Below are 24,649 nucleotides of genomic sequence, written 5' to 3' on the forward strand. Positions count from 1 at the left end.
AGTGTGAGAGAGGGCACTGTGTCTGGATGCAGAGGGGACAGAGTGCCTGAGGGCAGAGTGTCTGGATGCAGAGGGGGCATTTTTGCATACAACTAAATAAGTATTTCTGTCCTGACCTAAATACTTATTACAATTTTTGTGAACCAACTACTTCTAAAACAGGACTGTTCAATAATTATTTGGAGGGGTGCCCTGAAAAAATTTGGAGACTCTAAGGGTGCCGCGAACTGCAAAAGTTTGGGAACCACTGGGCTAGGGAATAGTCTGATAGAACAAGGGAGATCGTTCAAGTGGTGGGAGGCAGCACGGGAGAAGTCTTGAAAAAGGGAGTGAGATGTGGTTACCAGAGGGGAGGAAAGGCAACTGTCATTGACAGACCGGTGAGGATGGGTTGGAGTACATATGAAGATGAGGGGGTAAATGTATCATACCCCGGTTTTGTCAACTCGCAGGAGTTCGGCGAGTTGACAGCTTAAATTTAAAGCGGCGCTGCCTTGTAAATGGAAACTTCCCTTTACAAGGCAGCGCCGCTTTAAATTTAAGCTGTCAACTCGCCGAACTCCCGCGAGTTGACAAAACCGGGGTATGATACAATTACCCCGAGGTTTGAGATCCAGGGAGCAGTGGAATTGGAGAGGGCCTTTTACATTAGGGTGAGGAGTTTAAAAAAGATTCTGTAGCAGAAGCAGAGCCAGTGTAAGGCTTGGCAGAAAAGGAAAGCAGATGTGGAGCAGCAAGATAGGAAGATAAATATAGCTTCAGCATTAAGTATAGATCGAAGAAGAGCGAGATGGGAGCGTAGGAGGCCAGTAAGGAGAAGATTGCAGTAGTCAAGGCGAGAAATGATCAGTAATTGGATAAGAGTCTTGGTGGCATTCTGGGAGTGGAAGCTTCTTATACGAGCGATATTGCAGAGCTGGAAGCGACAGGATTGGGCAAGAGATTGAATGTCAGGGGCCAAGGAGAGGGAGGAGTCACGAATAACACCTAGGCAGCAGAGTTGGGAAACAGAGGAGATAGTGGTGGTAACAGTGATAGAGAGGATGGAAGGGGAGGAGACTCTTGATAGAATGTAGACAAGGAGTTAAGTTTTGGCCATGTTAAGCTTGAGAAAGCATAAGGACATCCAGGTGGCGTTGGCAAAGACTGGACACTCGAATCAGGAGGAAAGTGGAGAGATCACGCAATGAGAGGTAGAGTTCAGTGTCATTGGCATAGAAGTGGTACTAGAAGCCGAAGGAACTGATGAGTTCAACCAGGGAGGTGGTTTACAGAGAAAAGAGGAGAGGGTCAAGGACAGAACCTTGTGGGACTCCTACGGGAAGGATACATGGTGGAGAGGAGGAACCAGAGGTAGAAATAGACAACAAGTAATTTGTGTGTTAGGATGTGTACCACGTATTGTAAAGGTATGAATCCCTTTGCTAGTATATAAGATCTCAGTTTACGGTGAGTGCGATAGCAGGCTGCAGTCAGTACAAGAAGAACTGTGGGTTGTTCTGTACCCCAGGTCATGCAGGTGATGTCTAGAGAGGACAATCCCAGTCTGGGCAAGTCAGTTGGAAAGCCTGTGCATTGTAGGGGTACACCATACCTGCTACAGGAGTTCTTAAAGTTTGTATGTTGACTGCTAATACTGCAGTCAAGCCACGCCCCAAGTTCTATAAAGTTTTTGGAAGTTTACGTTGACATCAAGTATAACATTATGTTCTAATGCCTTTCAAGATCTAATATATTATTGATAGTGATCATAAACTTGTAATATACCAATGATCAAATATGACCATGATAATGTCAACAAGATGTAATATGCTTTGATAATGCCCACCAAGATCTAATATGGCAGGTATAATGCTCAAATATGTATGCCAGTGATACTGTCCAGAAAAGTTTAATAATCCAGTGTTAATGCCCAGTAAGAATCCCTGTGAAATGCTTTAGTAGCTGTAATACCCCGTTAGATAACCACCTTTAAGAGTAATGCCCATAGACAGTAATAAGATGCCCCTTAGTTGTTATTAATGCCCAGAAGAATGCCCACTGATACAGGTGGTAGTAGTAATGAAAGTCAGTAATATGCACAGTAATAGCAATGATGGATAAATAGTACTCACATCTTGCAGCTGTCTTCTCCTTTGCCTCCTGTGTCTCATGAGTCTTGAAGCTGTCAGCCAAATATAGCATTGCCCTTTCCAAGCTTGCTGTTACACATGGCAAGACATGAGGACATGCGCTGTAGTTTTTTACTGGTCACTGCAAGTTTACAGTGAGATGGTGGTGGACTCTCTTACTTTATGTGATATTCATTGCCACATGCTGATAGCTCCATCAACTCTGGAAATTATTCCATCAGGTTGGAGGAGGTAGTTGAATAAAATGCATCAAGATGTTATGAAATATGTTCTCTTCAAACATGGAATAGTTTGTAAGACTTTTAGATGAAAATATTATGATTATTATGTTTTAATACTATATTTGTTTTTGCTATGACTTTACAGTTGTTTGTAGTTACAGTAGATCTATCATATGGCATTTCTATATTCTTATGCACATATTTTTCATGCTCCATATATAAAAATTATTTGTCTTATTTAGTAGCTCTTTAAACCCTACCAGGGGAGATGCTTTACACAGAAATTCCTCCGGTCTGGGGTCACTCATACTGACGTATGGTTACACTCTGATGAGCGGTTCTACATCCACTCTCGGGGTGTTACACTGCATATGTGATAATAAAGGTGTTAATCATTGTAAGGGCAAAACGTGCAAGAAAGTAAATAAGTAGTGTTTTGTTACATTACCATGTGCTGACATGTTTCAATATTTTGTCATCTACTTTGCATATTAGAATTTACATTTTTATGATGCGTCTTATTTGATTCCAGTAATAAAGTTAAATTGCCTTCCGTCTTTAATTTGCTGCAGCTGTTTACTTCGTAATCACAGTTTTGAAAATCTTCCCATAGCACTTTCCATATCTGTCATTAAATGTAATATACATAATAGTAATGTTTTCAGAGTAGTATTTCTGCTTATGCTAATATGTCGTATGACTTGAAAAATGATCTGTGTAGTTTTAAATATTAACACAGCAGCCATTTTCAAAGTGTTTGGTGTGACAGCATTTGGTAAAAATAAATTCCCAACTTTTGTTCCATTTTCTTTTTTAAGTATTCTTTACTAGCAATGCCACAGCTAAATCATACATAGCATATTGTATCATAATTTGAAGTGCTTATAGTATTGGAGTGTATGATAACAAATGGATTGTAAAATGGGAATGAACACGTAAAGGGAAAAGGAGATTTTAAGAAGTGTTTGAGAGAGTAAAGGAAAGATAGATTCTCTGGGCAAGAGGTGAAGATAAAACCTCCTCTTGCACTATTCAGGGGATGATTATTTGGAAGAAACTTGATATGAGGCTTGGAGAATAAGGTAGATAGGACACACATAATTGAGCTATATAGCTAATTACAACAGGGAACCAACACTTACATTATGTTAGACATGAGGTTTCTGTAAGAGCTTGTGATCAGGAGTCCGTTATGAACTATTTGTATCTTAGAGTGTCTAGAATATGATCCAGATCGTCTAAATTTCTCATAGTTTTCATAGGCTGATAAAGTGACTTCATCCATTGTCCTATAAAAGTCTATTTTTAAAACCTGTCTAATATTGTGGATGAGTTTACTATTTACAGTGAAGGGAAATAAGATTTTTTGGGTGCATTATTAAAATGCTTTTGAAATGGCGTTTTCAAAACTCAACACTATCAGGAACCATCTCTCCCCGAACCTCTGCTGATATCTCTCTGCTAGAAAAGGGCACTCCCACTAGTTTTTCCCACAGTTTTACTGGTTTTATATTGCCTATGATTTATTACATTATTTTATCTCAACATGTATTGCTTACTAATTCCATATTTTATATTATTTTATTTTAAGTAATTGGTAATCGCGTCAATGCTGCGTCATAAAAGTGTTCGGAAATACATATCTCACAGTAATAACATTTTCAAAAATGTTTATTTCAATTACTAAAAACCCAACATATTAACAGTGTTCTTATGTTTTGTACACTTTCAGTTTTATTTGCCTCATTCTACCTACTCACCTATTTCTGCTTGAGCAGAAAAGCCTTTTTTTACTTTACAAGTCTGTATTTATCAATTCCCTAAACTATAAGCTTTAACGTATGCTACATAAATGGTGTGGAATTAAACATTGTTCACTTGTCAGTGTGTTACCAAACTAATATACAGTGGTCTGTCAAGCAAGAAGTACTTAACGTTACATTCCGAGCCTTTGAAGTCAAATTAAAGTTCAGAGGTACAGAAAATGCTGAATTCTAGAAGTTAAAAGTTTTGGCAACAGCAGACCTGGGCATAAAAGAACATGAAAAATCCTTTCTGCCGGGTAAAGAAAAAGCTATTATATTATTGTAGCTTTATGGCTTTGAAATATGGGACATCTTTCCCTTGGTCAAAAAGAGGCAGTGTCGACGGTAACTGGGAAATTAACCACCTCTGGCAGAAGAGAGCAAGATTCATCTGAGCAACTAAGCAATTTGAAAACATCTAAAGAACATTTTAGATTGAAGTAAAAATATCAACAAATGCAGTTACAAGGATGACAGTGTGAAATTGCAAACAGTAAAAGAACTTTTATCTTCAGAGAACCAAATGGTTTCCTGACACATGCCGAGGGAAATATTGCTTTATATATCTATGTGCTATATATACATATAGAAAGCAAGAAATGAATGTATTTCTATACTTCAGTTTTGTAATGTAGAAATTGAAAATGTGTTTTTTATTATTAACCATTCTTTTGCATAACCATAAATGTTTTTAGTCGTTTTTTGGTATATGTATAAGGCAGTATGCAGAGCCTTGTGGCATGTACAAACATCAAAAAACCTGCTTAAAGGAGAAATTCATACAAAAATGTATATTTTAGAGAAACCCATCTTCTCACTAGTATTTCATTTTGGGTAACACACCCTGATTAGTTTTTACACTCGGATGATGTTCCCAGGGATCAAGGGATTCTGGTCGTGGGTCCACTGCGGTTTTGCTAGCTGGTGCTATGGTGGTGTTACTGCAAAAGAAAAAAAGTTCATGGTGTTTATATATATATATATATATATATATATATATATATATATTACACAAGTTAACCCGTGCATGATACTCATGCATTCTAGTCAAATCAAGCTACTTAAGGTGTTAAAAAGGTTCTTGTCATGCATTTGGGCCTAGCCCAGGCCTCCTCAGGGGAAGAGTGTTACTTCCCGACGCAAGCGCCCTTTTTTAACGTGGTTTTTTCCACGTCACCACTTCATCATTTTTCTCCATCACCTCATCCTTCATCTTCATCGCCACATCCTTCATCAAGCTACTTAAGGTGTTAAAAACTCCCCACTGTCACCCCTGGCAACCACCAACCACTCCCAACTGTCACTTCTCCTTCAAGAAATATATAGGTCAGTGTATAACTCTGCCCAGCAGGTGGTGCTGCAGCTTGGGGGTTTTTTTTCCACACACGCCACTAGGCATTTATATAGTAGATGCATACATACATACATACATACATACATAAATTATCAATGTTATTTTCTTTAGAGCCTTTTGTGTCTTACATCCATAACTGTTTCATGGTTTCATAGTCATTGGGTTCACAAGGTAAAATTGAATTGCAAATATATCCATGGTGCTTCACACGTAATTTGCAGCTACAGTTTCTTATCATTTTATTCTTTGCTGGATGAAGTGTACAGTTCTGTGTTGAAAAACTAAAAAACTTATAGTGACGCAACCAATTCAATCATTTTCATCCTAATAATTTCCAGTTGCATACGATAGCTGTTTATTGTAAGCTTCTTTATGCGTTTCTCTTCGAGGTTTTGCACTTATTGTAAACTGCCATTCATGATTTACTATTTTTGCAACTTTTTTATTTGTACTTTTCTTATAGAAATACTATAACAAATGCATATGATGATGTTGAAGCATACATTATGTAGCATGTTTGCTGAAATATTACATTTTTTGCCTCTTATGTTTATTGAAGATTTTAATGGGTATGGGGTTACAGAAACCAATGGGGGTTAGTGAAGGAAGCAAAAAAAGGGGGCAATAAGCTGGTCATTGTAGCATATAAGAAGACAATTATTATTAACAATTATAGTGACAATTTACAATTGGGCACAAACATACTAATAAAACAAGATTGGGTATTAACAGACAAACAACGGTGTGGAAATTAGCCAACACATATAACAGAAATATTACCGTATCATCATCTATCATAATCATTTATTTATATAGTGCCACTAATTCCACAGCGCTCATTCACATCAGTCCCTGCCCCATTGGAGCTTACAGTCTAAATTCCCTAACATACACACAGACAGAGAGAGAGAGAGACTAGGGTCAATTTTGAAAGCAGCCAATTAATCTACTAGTATGTTTTTGGAATGTGGGAGGAAACCGGAGCACCTGGAGGAAACCCACGCAAACACGGAGAGAACATACAAACTCCACACAGATAAGGCCATGGTCGGGAATTGAACTCATAACCCCAGCGCTGTGAGGCAGAAATGCTAATCACTTAGCCACCGTGCTGTCCTTTACTGTATAAATTATCATGTCCGGCAAAATAGGCACTATCACAAGTCTAATTATAACACGGACTGTGCAGACATAGTTTGACAAATACGCCAGATGGACACTGCCATCAGTGGGTGGAAGCCACAGTTGGAGGCTCCAAGGAAGTGGACGCATTTTGAAATGCGCCCGACTCAGCATATGGGCTAATTAACACCCAAGTTGCGTTCAAGTCTGCATCAAGCCCAGAATGTTTATTATGTTTACCACATCTTTAAAAGTAGTACAGACACCTTTTCATATTCAGTAAGTAGAAATAGTGCACTTTAAATACAAAATACAGGCACCAACCAGAAGGTTTTTTTCAACTCTAAATATCCCACTTTCCTGGTCCTAGGATTCCCTGCTGCTTGTACTGTTGTCTCTCTTTCATTGACAGGTAATTAATTTACAAGTGAAATCAAAGTGATTGTATTGTGTTTGTCTATGCAGTAATTCAAGTTATATATATGTATGTATCGCTTAGATATTGTTACATCTTCAGCAAACATTTTCTAAAGCTGATTGTTTTTATTCATTTTTAGATACAACAGAACATTTGCTGGCTCTATGACAGATATATGCATTGAAATTGGCATGAAGCAACGCTTTTTGCTTATCAAACTTTGTTAACAGCTGTCATTGTTGGCACAGGCAGTACCAGGGAAACAGTATTCTGTTGACCTAGTGATCACTAGCTGTTACGAAAATAATGGTTACAATATTATTCTCAGAAGTACCACTCTGCTGCTTGATATGTTTGGCGTATTGTGTAGAAATTTGAGAAAGTAGCCGGTATTTGGCAATTTATATTCATGTTGTAATTTAAACAGATAGTCAGAAACATCTGAAATTTTAAACTGTAAATAAAGATAATTTAATACATGTTATAACTTTCTGGTTACATTTAACCCTCTGTTTTATGATGCTTCTTGATTGACCTATTTGTCAAGTAGAAGCATGGTGATTGTGCTAACGTGTATATTCTGCTCTGTATATAGTTATGTACTATAGTTTTGAATCATGCACCTATTCGCAGTTAAAGATAAGAACATGTGATATGTAGCATTTTTTCAGACATAAAGTCATGCATCATTTGACAGGTTTAGCATTTTGTAAATGACTATTATGTTTGCTAGTAAAATAAGAAGTGTAGTAACTTTGCGGTAAGGCATTACATGCTCCCTCTGGAGTCTCACTAATTATATCACTCCCCACTTCTCAGCCCACAGCTGTTAGCTAAGAGGCTTTTAACTTTAAAATGAGCCCTGTGTGCAGGTCTTAATTATTCCTTGTAACAAGTGCATTATTGGAGATCCTGGCGGGGATGTGAAATGTTAGTGAAGTGGGTGGCAGGACACAGCATTTTTGCCACATTCGTTCCCATGACTCAATGACGCAATTATGTCATTTCATAGCAGGGGCTGGGCCAAAATAACGCAGTTCTCAGCAAATCGAATCATCGACCCCCCTCCCTGCAGGATGTGGGAGTATGGCCTATCCTCCTGGGAGTTCGGGAGACTTATCCAGAGTTTTGGAGCCTCCTGGACATTCCTGGAAAGTTGGCAAGTATGTATTACTTGCAACCCAGCTTTGTAAACAGGGACATTGTTGACCAAGTAATGGTGTTGCCACGTTGCATGATAGTAATAAGACACCTTTGTGTTTTGATGAATGTTTAATTTAAAATCAGAGTACGATAAAACATGCTAATAATTAGGACATATGTCATAGTTGCCAACTCTGCCGAAATGTCTGGGAGACTCCAGGAATATTTGGAAACCTTCCATATGCTAATCTCCCTGATCCCTGTTGTGTGCTACAAGAAAATGGACACAGCTCTGCAGCACACAAATGTATTCATTGTTTATTTTCCTCCACAGTGTTTCCTCTGGATAACTGGTCAATGACATTGTCCTGCACACAGTATATATAAGTATAAGATTCAGCTCTAATTCTATACTGTATACTGGATATTTACTTTTATTTGCCAGGAGGAGATGGGCTACAATAAAATGACCACCACTCTGTAGCACACAGATTTTGTCATTACTTCTACTTTTCCCCAGTCTTTCCATAGGATAACTGGCTATAGAGATTGTTCTGCACAAAGATTATATGTGTGTGTGCTGTGTGTGTCTTCCATGTCTGTGAGTGTGTGTGTGTCTTTGAGTGAGTGTGCCTTTACGTCTGTGTCTGTCATATTTGCCTACACTCCTAGAATGTCCGTGAGACTCACTGAATATTGGTAGATCTCCCGGGTAAAAAGGTTAACCTCCCAGATCCCTGCTGGGCTTCCTGAACTGCCGATTTATCCGCAACCGATGCAACCATTTTGCACGAGAGTCCAGGCATATATTTAAGGGTTGTAGTTTCCCTATTTCAGCTTGACATAAGGTCAACTAAACCTGTTTTAGGTGTAGCAAGTCCAGTAAAATTGCTACTCACCAGTTAACAAAGTAGAGGTTCCTGTGTGCTAAGCACTTGAGGCACTTATTCTATTTTTTAGTTGACAAGTAAAGTATTATAGACACAGTAAAAAAAAATAACTGTAAGCAGACCGTCACACATCTGCCTCTAGTCATTTCAAGGATTTTGCAAAAACTGTTTGTCTACCTCAAGTCAGAAAAATGTAAACGTCAACAATGGTTAAGAAGAAAATTCATCTGGATATGCAATATCCTACTTTTACACAGATTTTATATGATGCATTAACTTTCCAACATAAAATGGCACAGGTTTTCTATTAACTATTAGTAAATAGTGCTGAAAGAATATAGTGGAATCAGAACTTTTGGGAAAAAATGAAAACATAGCTGTAGAGTCTATACACATACACCCATGCATTATCCCTAAAGTGCTTTTTATTTAAATATACACAACAGTGAGTGTTATTTGTCAACTATAAAAAATCCAAAGGCTCAGCATATTTTATTTTTGCGCAACTATACCTAATTAAGTAACCGCTGCAAACACTGGTACACCTCCATTCTGCTTTTTATATATATATATCTGCCTGTGCAGACACTTTGCGCAACAATTCCTGGGCTAGTGGTTCCTGGTATAAATGGGCATGTTGGAAAAAGTAAATGTCACCTCATGAAACTATCACTTCTGGACCAGCCTTATAGTTAATCACAATTTCCTTTTTTTCTCATAAAATACTCATCATTTATATTTTGATATCCTAATTACCTCAACATCTTATGGACATTAACAAATGATGGTATTAGGAGGCATAGCATAGAGATTGCCTTCCCAAATGCTCAGTCATTGTCCCTTGAAGTTCATTCAGTGAGAAAGATGTACAATTCCTCTATGTGTAATGTTATGCATGATCCATGATACATTTAACTTGTAATACCAAATTAGAAATAAACACAGCCACACCGCTTACAAAAAAAAAAGAGTTTCCTGTCCAACCCTCATTGTCTACAACTCCTAGGGAGTAGTGGTCGAAGTGGAAATTGAGAAGTGTTGGTGTGGAGAATGGAATCTAACAGTTTTACAGTGGAAGCAGTAGAAGTGGAGGTATGTCAGCTCTCTGTGACCACTGCTGGGGAGTCCAAGCAGTTGGTATCAATCAAGCTCTCAACAGAGGAAAAAACATGCAGACAGTCAAGGTGCCTCTACTGCAGAGGGAATGGTAATTTTATGCACAACTGCACATTCAAAACAGGAAACATGGTGAACAATTAACATCTTCCACAAATTTTGTGAATAAGATTCTCTTGTGTAAATTAAGATAATAAAAATCTACAGCAAATGTTTTACATCTAGTTACATTTACTCCTCTGTTTTATGATGCTTATTCATTTACTTGTTAAGTAGAAACAGGATGACTGTTCTACAGTATGTTTTAAATGTTTTTCCTGCGTTGTCCAATTGAATGCTTGTACTGAATATGGTTTTGTGAGTGTGTATATTCTGCTCTGTATATAGTTCTGTACCCTATGGCAGTGTTTCCCAACCCTAGTCTTCAAGTACCCCTAACAGTGTTTAAGAACCCCTCCAGCCGGCACGACACAACCCGGAATCTACTCTGCCAGTCAGGTGTTCACTGGAGCCCCTGATGGTGGGGACAGACTGGGCTGCAGACTGACAGAGGGTCGTGAAGTGTGTACCAGCTGGGGAGAACCCAAGCAAGCGGAGTGGAATCCAAGCAGAGGTCAGGGGCCGGCAGAAGACAGCAGTACCAGTATACAAGCTGAGATCAAAGGGTCACGAGCAGACAGGGAGGTCGGTATTCAAGCCAGAGGTCAGGGTCACGGGATACACAAGCAAAGTCCAAATACAAGCCAAGGGTCATACACGGGTAAACAACAGCAAGTCCAATAGACAGGAACAAGGCAGAGAGCAGACTGGATACAGAGACTATAACCGGCAATGAGGCAGCAGACCTCATTGCCTTAAATACAACCCACAGCCAATCAGAATCTGCCCCTAGACATAGCCACACTTGCAGGCTAATTGCCAGCACCTAGCAAGACCAATCAGGGCTTAGCCCTGAAACACACACTTGCAGGCTAATGCCTGCTAATTCAGCCACAGGCTGAATCTGCCTGATTGTCCCTAGGGCGCATGCGCGCCTGGCTGCCAGGACGCGGCGCTGAGGAGACGTCCGACCGTTGCCTTGGGAGTTGGAGGGATGGTGACGGCCGGGACGTTGGGACCGATAGGAAGCGAGCCGCGGTGGCTGTGAGTACCGCTGCGGCTTGTGACAAACAGTACATGTTTTCCATATCTCTTTGCAGGTGTAATCATTACTGACTGACACATTTTGAAATATCCACAGGTGGTATAATTATATCAATGGCACCTGGAAAACCAGCACTGTTAGGGGTACTTGAGGACTAGGGTTTGGAAACCTACGGTGAAATCCAGTTATTCATTTTGATGCATGCACCTATTTGCAGTAAAAATATACGAATGTCCACGTTTCTTAGGGAGTCTAAGCAGTTGGTATCAACCAAACTCTCAAAAGAGGAAATAGAATGCAGACAGGCTAGAGGCCTGTGCAAAATTTTGTTCTCTAAAATTTCAGTGACTGCTTAAGATGGGAACTTCATGGATTTTCTTTTGCTAAAAAAGTTAGATTCAATTCTATTCCCCTGTCTTCTTCCTCAAAAGTATTAGTAGATAATGCTACACTTATTTCCAAAGGGTTACCGTCCTCTCTTCTCCAGAATACCTTTTTCTGTAGGTGGTGTCAGCTCACTCATAACATTTTCATCCATTCTTCAGATTCTTTAATGTTAGGTTTACCATGTATTGAAAACAATTATGGTATTGATTGGGAAACTGGTGAAATAACTTAGTTGAATGAGTTTCCTAAGAACCCATGTATCCAATATCATGTACATATAGCATCTCTAGATCATACAGGTCTTTCTAAAGTATATTCTGTTTTATTGATGAGATTAACAAAAGCAAAATCAGTTGGAATTCTTCCTTTTTTTGATCTAAACCCTGTTACCAAGTCCCCCCAAAGTAAGATGCATGGGACACACTAAAGAGGGAATTTATTAGACCATTGACTTTTTCCAACGAGGCAGCTTTTTCTTGGTGGGGGGCAAACTGAATTGTTACATAATTTCATCAATCATGGAGGAATAAACAATATTACAGCTAAACAAAAGTATCTTCATTTTATTTCCGATTTATTTAGTCAGACCAATGGTGCACACGTATTCACAGATCTTAACCTCAGAGTTATATATCATTTTATCCATATAAAAATAGCGGATGAGTGCAAGGTGGCCTTTAGCACCAAGGATCACCATTATGAATGTAATACTATTTTGTCTCTGTAATGCTGTGGCTGCCTCTTTTTCTCTGTCCCAGTGTTATGCTTGTTTAGTTCTTCAAAAAGTAAGATTCCTAATGTATCAAGCTGAGAGTTTTCTGGCGGTTTTAAAAAGTGGAGATGTAGCCTATAGCGACCAGTCAGATTCTAGCTATCATTTTGTAGAATGTACTAAAGAAATGGTAACTATAATCTGATTGGTTTTTCAAATCCGCCGGAAAACTTTCGGCTTGATACATTTAGCCCCTTGGCTCTTGGTTCCACTGTGCATGTGTGAGCCTGCTAGCCTCCTAACACATGTGTATATTCCCAGAGACTGGCCTTATAAAACACCAGAGATTGGCAGTAAAATAATCCTTATAACTATGGTCAATATTTCCTTGATAAATCATGACAATCCTTATCACTGCATTATGATAAATAGGGACTCTGATCCCCCTGTGTCTAAGCACCTGATTTAGAGAGTAATCTGATATGGACAGTGTGAATTTGTTCCACAGCTGGTTTAGAGGGATAGAGCTAAACGTATATACCTGGTGCTTTGTCACATTTATTTATTCGTATGGAGGTTAGGAGAGCAACGTCAACCACCAGATTCTTACCACTGCATTTATCAAATGAAATGCCTTTGGGAGGACAGTTGACACCCAATCTATATAAGCCACTCCCACTTTTCCCATTGTAGATTCTGCAGCTGTATTCAATTCTAAAGTTTGCCAGGAAAACTTACAAAACATGTGGATTTTTTTAAAAAAAAATAGCAGTACCAGATTTGATGGCAGCAGTGCCCATCCAGTCAGGTACCACCTTCTGTTTGACATCAGCTCTCACACATGATTAAAATTCTCCAGGAAGCTCTGCCTGAAGAGATGTACTGAGGTTCTCTGAGGTAAGAGGTTCTCTTACCTCTCTGTCTGTATGTATTACCCAGTATTGTCTTATCAATGTTTGTTCCCAATTGTAAAGCGCTACGGAATTTGCTGGCGCTATATAAATAAATGATGATGATGATGATGTACTGTTTGTTAGTAACCGTGCCAAAGTTCCTGGTAATACAGGGTCACTGAAGAGGGGAAAAAGCACTCCCTATAAATTGAGTATTGAAAATGTGTTTGACAGTGTGATAAAAATGTGTGGAAGGTAACTGGCTAGCATTGTATTCATGCTGGAAGTTTACGTGACACTCCTAGATCAGTGCTCTTTCTGACAAGCACAGCAACCTTTTTCTGCATATTCTTATGAATCATTCTTAAAATTAGAATATGTCACATTTTTGAGACTGAAAGCAAGTACATGAATATATTATACAATAAGTGAGAATTGTGTGACAGTCTGTTGTATTATTTCTAAAAAGAGATTTATTCAGCTTCAAGGACTGATGCATTCCACGCAGCCCATCAGACCCACATCATACAGTATCAATAATTAACATAATTGTTATGACTCATAATATTCTGCAAGGGAACAATTAGCATGTTTCTCTCTTCTACCAGGTGCACAAAGTATAATTTGGTTTCAGCGCACACATTGCTGTCTATAAATCGACAATTCCTGAATACTGCTTAACAGAATTTATGTTCCTCATATATTAAAAATAACAACACTGCACCTGTCTTTTTGTACTACTGTTTACAATATTTGGAAGAGTCACCCTCTCGCTTTGATAAAGATGTAACTGAATTGTTCTCATTGAATTTGATATATTTATATAATAGTGGTTGAAGTGGAAATTTAGAAGTAGCAGTATGGAAAGTTAGTGAATGGAATTTGATAGCTTTACAGTGAAGATGGTAGGAGAAGTGGTGGTATACATACCACTGTATACCTGCCATGTCAACCACTCTATAATACTTGAGATCGCTGTGCAGTTTATAATTGGGATTAAGGTAGAAGGGATGCTGTGTATGTGCTATGTAGCTGAGAGTCTGCACTCATGTACTTTGGCCTCTAATATCCCTATAAATGGTTTTTCGAAGTGGTGCATCCAGCAAGACCCACACTCTGGTTGGCTCTTATTAAAGTGGGACTGAACCCATGAAATCATACATTTATTTGTTTAGGTCATAAATGTCTCTGTATAGTAAATTAAATCAGTGCTAGAAATTGAGCCTAAAAGGAGGCTACCAGAATGATGGGTACTATAGTGCATAGCAAGAGCTAGAAAGACACGTTACATTCAGTTTGCTAAGGCCCTGTGACAGGCAATTATAAATCTTATGGAAGTGGTAAGATCTGGTGGTTTTGTTTTATGCCGGAAATTTTTCCTTTAAGCGCAAGTCTGAGAACTTCCCCATCTCCCCTCCCTCTTTCTGTGGGTGTAAGTTTCATAACTAAGTTGTCTGAAAATCCATTGTGGTGCTTTCCTTTGGATTGGGTAACTGGGAATATTTTCAAACACTAAAGTTGATTCAATATGAAACTTCCATGGATGGTTGTGGGCAAAAACAAATGAAAATGAATATATAAATATATAGAAGAACAATAAAATGTACTAATATATGCACATACTGGCTAGTGTGTCTGTTCTAGCCTGCAACATCACATGTACAATTCGGCAGTTTGGGAGGCACAGCGGGGATCGGGTAAGTTAGCCTTCCTTCCAGGGAGTTTCCCAATATTCCTTGAGAGTAGGCAACTATGACACAGTCAGACATACAGACACACACACACAGAGAGTGTGAGATGGGTGTGGTACGTTAAGGCGAACATGATAAAGCCGATACTACTTACCCCGACACAGGGATTACCCGACTGTACGTTATCCTACATACTTGTCAAGGCGAATATTTGTTTATTATAGTGAGTTTGTTAAAATCCGATGAGCTCACAGAGCGGCAGCTGTAAATGACGTTACTTTTAAAGCCGACATTATTATTTGTGGTCTTAAAGGGATAATTTAAGGATGCGACTGGGTCCACAATGTATTTTATTTTAGTAAGGCTTTTACATTATAGAGGCAGCGCCTCAAATTATCCCTTTAAGAGCACAAATAATACTGTTGGCTTTAAAAGTAACGTCATTTACAGCTGGCGATCTGTGAGCTCATCGGAATTCAACAAACTCACTATAATAAACATTCGGATTGACAAGTATGTAGGTAAACTGACGTTCGGGTAATCCCTGTTGGGGTAAGTAGTTTCGGGTTGGTGGTAGTCGCTAAAATGACTACCACCGTGTGAGAGCACCTCTTCCTGGAAAATACCTCTGAGCAAATAAAGGGAACATCCTGTATACAGTTTAGATATGAAGCTAAATATTACTATTACTTTCTGTTATATTCTGTGTGCTAGACAATCCTACTAGCCAGTTATCCTGAGGAAACACTGGGTAGAAAAATGTGTACAATTAGATTATCAAGAGAGGCGGACATTTTCTTGTAGTACAGATTGTTATCCTGCTAAGTATGTGACTGAATCTCATTGTTATTTCTATATATAGGGCAATCTGAGAGGTCAGAAAATACTATATAACAAATGTATAACGCCTGTTCCTATTTATGAGAGCAGAGGCGCAGCGAGGTTCAGAAAGATTAGGCTACCTTCCCGTGAATCCGGGAGAGTAGTTAAGTATGCTTTAATTTTTGTTATGTTTTATGTTCAAACATATTTCATTCTTTAGACTATCTAGTGTTATTAGCTGGGAACTTAAATTGGTGTTTTGGTATATTGTAATAAATCAGTAGTGTCCTCCTATACCCAACCATTATGCATGTGTTTGTTTGACTGGACAGGGTAAGACCTGCAAACCTGACACTGCCCGTGTCATGATGAAGAAACAGTAGTGATCTGTAAATGGCGTGCTTGTTTGTTTACAATTTGGCCCCAACAATGTGGATAAAATTAGACCGTTCAAAATGTATATAGGCAATATAAGCAAATACATAATTAAAGAAGTGGAAGTTGCTCAAATCAATTTATAGGCTATAGCAGGGGCATGAAAGGGTGGGGTTATCATAAAAGAAACAAAACACAGAGAGATCCCCCAGCACACTGCTATAGCCAGCAACGGATCTGCTATTTCTACTGTAGATAAAAATGCAAAAGTCTCAGTTACACACATTTGCAAATGTATGTTAAAGCCACCCGCCACTCCACGGTGATTTTGCTAATAGGGTGGTCCTAACTCTAAACAATGAGAGTCCCATATATTTGGGCCATACATATGTGTTTTTAAATTGAGAGCTAACTTACCAAAGAGGTACCCCAGAAGCCTCCAAATAGCAATCCAATGTCAGCAAATACAGCAACAGCATGTGTATGTGATGTGGGTGGCACTTATTTCAACTTGACTCCAAACTGAAGAGGCCTGAGCGAATTGGAAGTGATGATGAGCTCAGAAAATTTTTACAACATCAGTTAAGAGGCAAAAACTGTGAGTTGCTTCTAGTGGTGCCAGAGGACGTTGAAGTTCATCAGCGCTGGAGGACTGACCTGTAATCAACCTTGGACTTTATATTTTTGTTATTATTTTTTGTTCTCTCATAGCCCTTCTGCTCCACTGGAGGTTTCTGTCCTCCCTGAGCTCGACTTAGGACACCTGCGTTACAGTTTGACAGGTGTGCCGCCCCAGTCAATCTCCCCCCCTGCCACTGTCCTCTGAGCGGGTGATTACCCATTGCCTATCAAAATAACCCAATCCACATGGATCTTTATCTGAGACATTATTTTGGGCCTGTACATATCACAGTTTGGTCCAAAATGGCCATCAATATGGCCACTGATAGGGAAACCATAAATTATGGTGTTCATATTTTTTGCTTGAGCTTAGGTTAGCACCAATATTTATCACTTTACAATATCTGCTTGATTTACATTCTTACTCAAAAATGATTTTTAATGAAACTATAATGACACATGTCTTACTAGAAATATGTCTGAAAAAAACAAAACTGTTATTCTAAGAATGTCCTTTACATGGTCTGTAATATAATTTACAAATGTACCCTGTAATTCAGATTTTCTTTGAGAAAGAATGGCATATAATCTTCCCTCAATAAACAAAGATAAAAGTATATGCTGTTGTTAGAGCTAAGGGGATTAATGTTATGAAAGGGTTTGTGGAAAGGTAATAAAAATACACAGGCAGACAGGAGTATTTCATGTTAAATTAACAAATGAGGCCTGGGAAGTACAAAGAAAATGAGGATCCCTTTTCACTCCAATGCTTCACTAAATATGTGTTGAACAGTCCATAGGGTTTGCATTTTGATGGTATATGGGGTTTTCTACAATTTATGATCATCAAATATGATTAATGAAGCTTCAGTCATGTGCCATAAAAGTGCTGACTCGCACTCACTTTTAAATGTGCCGTGAATTAGGGCATAAAAGTGAATTCTATAGTTACCATCTCTAAATGATGCCAACATGGAAGCCAGAGCACTTCATAATTTCAGAAATTCCAATGGCACCCCAAACATTAATATGTGGCTAGCTGAGACCAAATACATTCTAGCACTTTTTATCATGACCCAGGTGACTTGTCAGTTTTTGGCTATAATTTCAATATTCAACACTGATATTCGAAATATATGAGCAGTTGTCACATTACCTTCATTCACTGAGTAGTATCCTGCTAAGTCATTTCCAATCATTGATTAACAATATAGTTGATGATTCTTATTTGTTATGTGTTTTTATAGTCGTCCTATGTTTAACCATTTCATGGCTAAGGGTAAAATCAAAGAGGCTGGAAGAAACTTATTTTCAGTTACCCATATGAAGATCTTGACTATTCCAGCAGTATTACCGATCAGTGACATTGGCACATACATCTCTACCAGCCATGATCTTTTCCACAAGCCTACTGGTCACCATGGAATGATACTTTGGGGCCTAGTGCTGTGGCTGGGGATAGATGATTGATGGTTGTTTATTAAATGTGTAGTGATGGTTTATCAATCACAGGCTATGTCACTTTGGTTTGTCTGCAATTGTCTCACTACTCTCTTCCTCTTAGAAGTATGGCTATGGCTTGTTTTTTTCCTTTTACATCAGCTTATGATTTTTTTTAACTATTGCCTTTTTAAAATTACATAAGATGACATTATTGGGGGTTGAGACCGCTACATTTTCTCACCCTGTGACTGTAGTTACTGTATAGTAACATTTCAACTCCCATTGTTTCAACACCAAGGAGCTTATTTATTAAACTTGGAAAAGTCATATCTGTGGTGAAAATGGATGTTTTCACCAGAGATAAGGTTTCTCTCTATCCATCAAGGCAGCGGTAGTACCCTCTGGCGAAGAGATCTGACAGGTTTCTCAGGTGAAAGCTTCCCCAGCCCTCTTAACAAGGACTGTGCCATCTAAGTATGGCCATATCAGAAGATAATGAAAGGAAAAATTGCTTATTATTTAAATAAAACATTTTTTCCAAATATATATTAAAATAATTTATATATAATTTACAGAGAGCGAGAGACTTGTGACTGGATTTGCCAGGAAAACTAGCTCTTGTAGCAGCCTTAGTCAGTTGTGCAATGTTTATTTGCCAATTAAGGGTCTCCAGTGAGCAAACCTTTCAACATAAGTGATTTATTTGCACCTTTTCTCAAGACTCTGCTGGCTCGGTCTCTACTGGACCCGTCTGCTCAGCTACTATCCTGAGTCTGCGCGTCTGTGGCTCTGTACTGGGGCCTCTCATAGCTGTGTAAACATCCCTTTTTAAATCTGTGAGGGAGGATCATGCATTCCCAGGCCTGAACAAGTGACTAACAAGCGTATCCCCTACTCCAGTTCAAAACCTCTGGAATGAGCGACTTTGGTACAAGGCCATTTCTGCTGAAGTCAGTCTTTCATTTCTTGACCAGGTGTTTCAACATCTTCAACGCCAATGTAGATCTTTTCTTATCCAGTGGTCTCATCTTCCACGTTCCTTTATCTTACTTGTATTTGGATTTTGGGAATGTTGCACATCTGTAGCTTATTAACTGAGCTCAACTGCTGGTATTAGAATGAGTATTCCTTTCCTGGAATGATTACTGTCCAAACCTCATGAACCACTTCTGTCCTGTCAGCCTCTAGAAGAACAGCAATATCCATCACACAGTCTATATGCCTTTAGCAGCAGTTTCTGCCACAGTATCATTAGCACATGTAGCTATTGCTTGCTATACAATGTCTGTCAGATACTTTTATGGTCCTTGTTTGCAAACACTTTCCTTCCTGTCTATGGTCCCATCTGCATGGAGGTTATCTGAACCAAACTCATTTACAACTTGCTGGTAGGTCGCTCCTGTGGGTTTATTACTCTGGTGTCCTAACTTCTCACAGTCCATCATAGCAGCTTTCAGTCACTTTGTATTGTTGTCTTCCCACTGCCAATGCCTATTGTTAGACCAGTGACGTGGGGTATGCTAAGGTTCTCAGCTGGAAGTCCCCAATAATCTCCTCCTTAAGCTGGAAGAACTGATTTTCTCCTCTAGATTTTCAGAAGTAGAGGATCTGTAACCAAGTAAACTTCTTGAATTGTCAGTTCATCAAGGCCATCTTTTTTACTTCTCTTGTTCACAGTGCTCCCTTGTGGGTCTCTTCACTGTCCATAATATATTTTAGTTCTAAGTCAGTGACTGAAGCGCCATAAATATCAGATGTATGCCCATGTCATAGAGCAGAAACTGCTTCACATTGACCAGGACCGTTTTCCTACTTCTCTTCCTCTTAGCAGCATGGCAATAGTCATAATGAAAGTAAATATGGTTTATCTATTTTAATAAAGCGTTTTTCCAAATGTAGATGTAGATATATATATATATATATATATATATATATATATATATATATATATATATATATATATATATATACACACCCACACCCACACACACATACATACATACTTTTTTTCAGTTCCACTGTACATGCGTGAGCCAGCTAGTTGGCTTCAGAATATATGTTTTATTACTGTACGTTTAGTAAATAGGGGTCCATGTACCCCTCAACTTACTCAGCAGAATTTCCCTGCTGCCATCCATAAACAGACATTTGAGAAGCAGAAAGGCGCAATGACTCTCCCATTATCAAAAGCCATGTTGGGCACTGATGTTGATGATGCCAAAAGGAGATATGCACGACATGATGGATTCGCCGTGTCTGCACTTGGTTTAAACCTAATCTAAGTACTTCTCTTTGGAAGCCTGCTGTCCACTGTTATATCCCAGAATCTTTTCACAAATATTTGTGTGTTTGTGTATGTATGTATAAATATATAAATAAATATATATATATATATATATATATATATATATATACATATATATATATATATATATATAAAATAAAAGATTTATATTAGCAAAGTTTATTTCTCACTGATTCTCTGCATCTGTACAATGCTCCACTTGGAATATAAAACACGCAAGCTCTTAAACTGTCACTATACATTACAGACGGGCTGCAGGAATGATCTGATTTATTTATATTCATGATGTAAATTTTAGTAGCATGCTTTACACTGTGAGATTTAACGTCACACGCATTTTGCTTCTGAGGTATATATTTTAATAATAAATCACACATATTTAATTCATCACATGCATTCTATTTTCTATGTAAACAAAGTGTACTTTTTGTAACATTCAGAGAGTTGCTAATTAGTCCAATGTGGTTTCATCTAAATTTGTAATCAAGGTTATTCTAGTTGGTGATGTTTTTCCCTTTGAACGTGAGCTTGTTTTTCTCAGTAAACCAATGCAATTATTTTACACTTTCAACACAATATCTTATGACTTGACATTCTCAGTGGAATGAATTTAGGTTATATCTCTTTTGCATTCATTGTGGACACTTGTCATTAAGAATTCAGTTCTGAGCATCCCTACTCTGCCTCGAAGGTGTTCTCACATTTGTAAATAGATTCTAGGTAATTGTCAGAATAACTTGTTGGGCTGTTTTTTTGATAAATAAAATAATTAGACTTTTCTATGTCTAATATTCCATGTTTTGCCTCGTGTTATTTAAACTTGGTGCTCTATGTGCAGAAAATGGGGTGTCACTGAATGGACGCTATGATCCGTATTCACCTGCCTGCATTTTCCAACTGCGTTTACATCGCTCGTAACAATCCACCACTTGTCAATTCACTCGTCATTTGTACCTTCCTATCACCTCTTGGCGCTCCCTGTAGTATTTAGTGGTTTTACCAGCTAAATTATAATGTACAGAAGTATTGCTGCAAGAGAAGAAGAGTGCCTGTAGATTTACGATTGTCACTGCTATGTTTGTGTGGCCACACACAGGCTGATCCTGTTGCTAAGACTAAACTCTGAGCAACAAGATTACTGCTTTGTTTTGCCAAAAGTGTATCTCCACTGAAGCCAGTTAGTTGGGTCAATAGATCACTGCTTGCTCTTGCCGTTAGCATTCATCTTCCAACCACATTTTCCAACATGCCCAATACTATTTTCTGCAGTGTTAATAGTTGAAATAGATTTGCTTTCCTTGAAGTATATTCATTATTATTTGCAAATCAATAAAGCCGCTAATGTACTTTAATAAATAGTTGTTAATTTCACCAACTATGATACTCACACAGTAAAGAGGGTCATAGTTCAAAGGTTATACAACCTTTAGAAGTTCTTTAGTTGAAGGGGTGTAATATATTATGCAGATGTTTATAGACCGAAAAATGTACACCTTCAATTTAGGAAGAAGAATCAATCATACTGATGGGGTGGAGCATCATAATTACCTAATCAACATTTTACAATTTTATATATACTGAATAGGTTGCATATGTAACTTTACACATATTTTAATAGTATCCCCACATTAGACAATATTTTTCTGGACTGCCATTCAGTAATCCATATTATGCTATTTTATGTATCATATATTCTGAGAGCTCAGTATTCATAATGCAACTTTTAAACTAACCCTTTTCATACATATTCAAACAATGAATATAAGCAGAAATGTAATATATTGCCTTTAGGCATCCCACTGTGTCACTAGAATCCAAGTACTCAGTATCTCCACAGGGAAGTCACAAAGCTGCCCACAGAAATAAGAATGGATTAAGAAACTATATCAGGAAATGGCATAAAAACAGAACAAAGTATAAATAATAGGATGAATCACAAGGAAGTCAAAGCACAATCATATGGTCAAAGGCTCTTCATTTGCTTCTAGCAAACGGTGCTTAGATTGCTTTTATTTTATGTTTTTGGTTATTTGTTGTAGTAAATTTTAGAGCTGTGTTTATAGTAATATGGCTCTGTGGCCTGGCAGGGATGCATATAAACACATGCATCTGCTGTGATTTTTAAGACAAGCTCTGAATGCACAACTGCACTGACAAGCTTGAGTCTCACTAGCAAAAGTGACTCAGTTGCTGCATGGTATGAGTTAGCGCTACAAAAGATTTCAGTGTGAATTAAAAAAATAAAAATTTAATTAAAAGGGATTTATTGCTGCTTGAAATATTGTAAGTACCTGTCAGGTACCTTTCCTGCTCTTTCCTCTCCTCCCAGGGACAAACGCCTTCTACCTCCCCCTGCAGCCGACGTGCCTCTTGGCCAGCAGCGAAATGCACCTTCTGGCGAAGTCTGTTAGCAGGACCCATCTTCCAAACCGACCACTGCGTGTCATGTTGCTAGGCAAAGGGATGCCAGCGGGATATCAGAACCGGGTTGATTAGCGTTATTACTGACCCCCCATTCTCATTAACAAGGTTATATAAAACCTTCTCCAATCCCTCCCCAGTGCCTGAATATCAATAGTCTGTATTTAGGTTCCTGTGTATATCTCTACTGCATTCTTTCTTTATTATGTTGTTGTTCCCTTTCTGACCTTGCTTACTCCCTGACTTGGGTTCTGCTCTTCCCGATTTTGGTGTATATTTTCATTCCTGGTACGATCTCTGCTTTTCCTGACAACCCCTTTGAATTCTCCTTCTGTACTTGTTCTGTCAGACCCGGCTTGTTCTTCTCTAAATTTACTCACCGTTTATCTCAGTAAGAAATGTCTATGAGGTCTGCAACATGCATCTCCCACACAGCCAAGCCCTTACCTCCTTGTTTGCATTGCTGGTGAACACTGGGTGTGTTAGACCCCCCCACGCAGATCAGTTGTGTCAATCTCAGCAGATTTATTTCCTATAAATGTGAACATTCTGACAGTACCTTATTGTTGTATACACGTTCTGCTTAATAATACTTTTTAGTAGTAGCCAAACCCACTGTTGTTAATCCTCCCTTCCACATTTATTAAATTTGAAGTAAATGATACGGCAGCAGAACTATCCTGGCATCTGGTGAAAATAAGGGGCAACAAGTACCCTTAATAACTTATGATGTTCAATAAGTTAGACACAGCACAATAAATAGAACAATGAGTTTCTGCATTGTGAAAATGCATAGGTAGAAAACACTTTACTGTAGGAGCAGGTGCATGAAAACCAGCTGACAGCTTTGCGATTAGTTCTGGACAGGTTAGTGCCAACAACTATTAAAGTAGTATTTTCTGTTGTTCCAACTGCTCTTGATGATTATCTTTTTATGCTTTTAAACTTAATTTCACATTTTTCTGCTGTATCCTAGTGAAACAAATAAGCATATAACAAAGCTGCGGAATTAGTGGCACTATATAAATAAATGATGATGATGAAAGCTGTTTCTAGCTTACAAGTCTATTTGCTATATCTGGGCCAACATGTATCAATTTAGTTTGAGTAGATCCTAGTCTGAGCTCTCAGATTTCCCATCACTTCCTCTTTTATTACAATAGAACTTCAAATGTTGTCACTACAGTTTGCTTTTTTCTTGAAACAAAATTGCAGCTCTCTATAAAACAGTTAAACCCTATTGATGCATAAAAACTGATTAATTACAATTTTGTTTTTCAACTATAACACAGCAGAATAAAAGAAATAAAACTTGTTTGCAGATAGCAGCATCTCTGTCAATTGTGGAATATAAATTAACATAAATGAGTGGATATCACTTTAAAACACAAAACACACAGAAATAATGCAGACTTGATGGTGTTTCTTTTCTTATCGGCTCTTCAGCTGCTGATCAAAGTATTTTATGAAAGAAATATATTGTTTTTACTTGATATGTGTTGCAATTGATACAATGCATTTTATATCTGACTGCTTGTAAAGAAGGCTAATGGCATTATACTGTAACTGATGATTGGAAGGGCTTAGAAAAAGTTTTCTATAGGAATTATGTTTAAATAATACATTTCACTGAT

The 24,649-nt window shown here is 38.2% G+C and overlaps 1 protein-coding gene across 3 annotated transcripts in view; it reads left to right on the forward strand.

The window, feature by feature from the left end:
• The window catches only part of DTWD2 (DTW motif tRNA-uridine aminocarboxypropyltransferase 2), a 191,227-nt gene that overhangs the window by 159,986 nt on the left and 6,592 nt on the right, over positions 1-24,649 (forward strand). The gene's annotated exons all lie outside the window — the stretch shown is intronic.

This window comes from Mixophyes fleayi, chromosome 1, assembly GCF_038048845.1.
Source record: "Mixophyes fleayi isolate aMixFle1 chromosome 1, aMixFle1.hap1, whole genome shotgun sequence".
NCBI lineage: Eukaryota > Metazoa > Chordata > Amphibia > Anura > Limnodynastidae > Mixophyes > Mixophyes fleayi.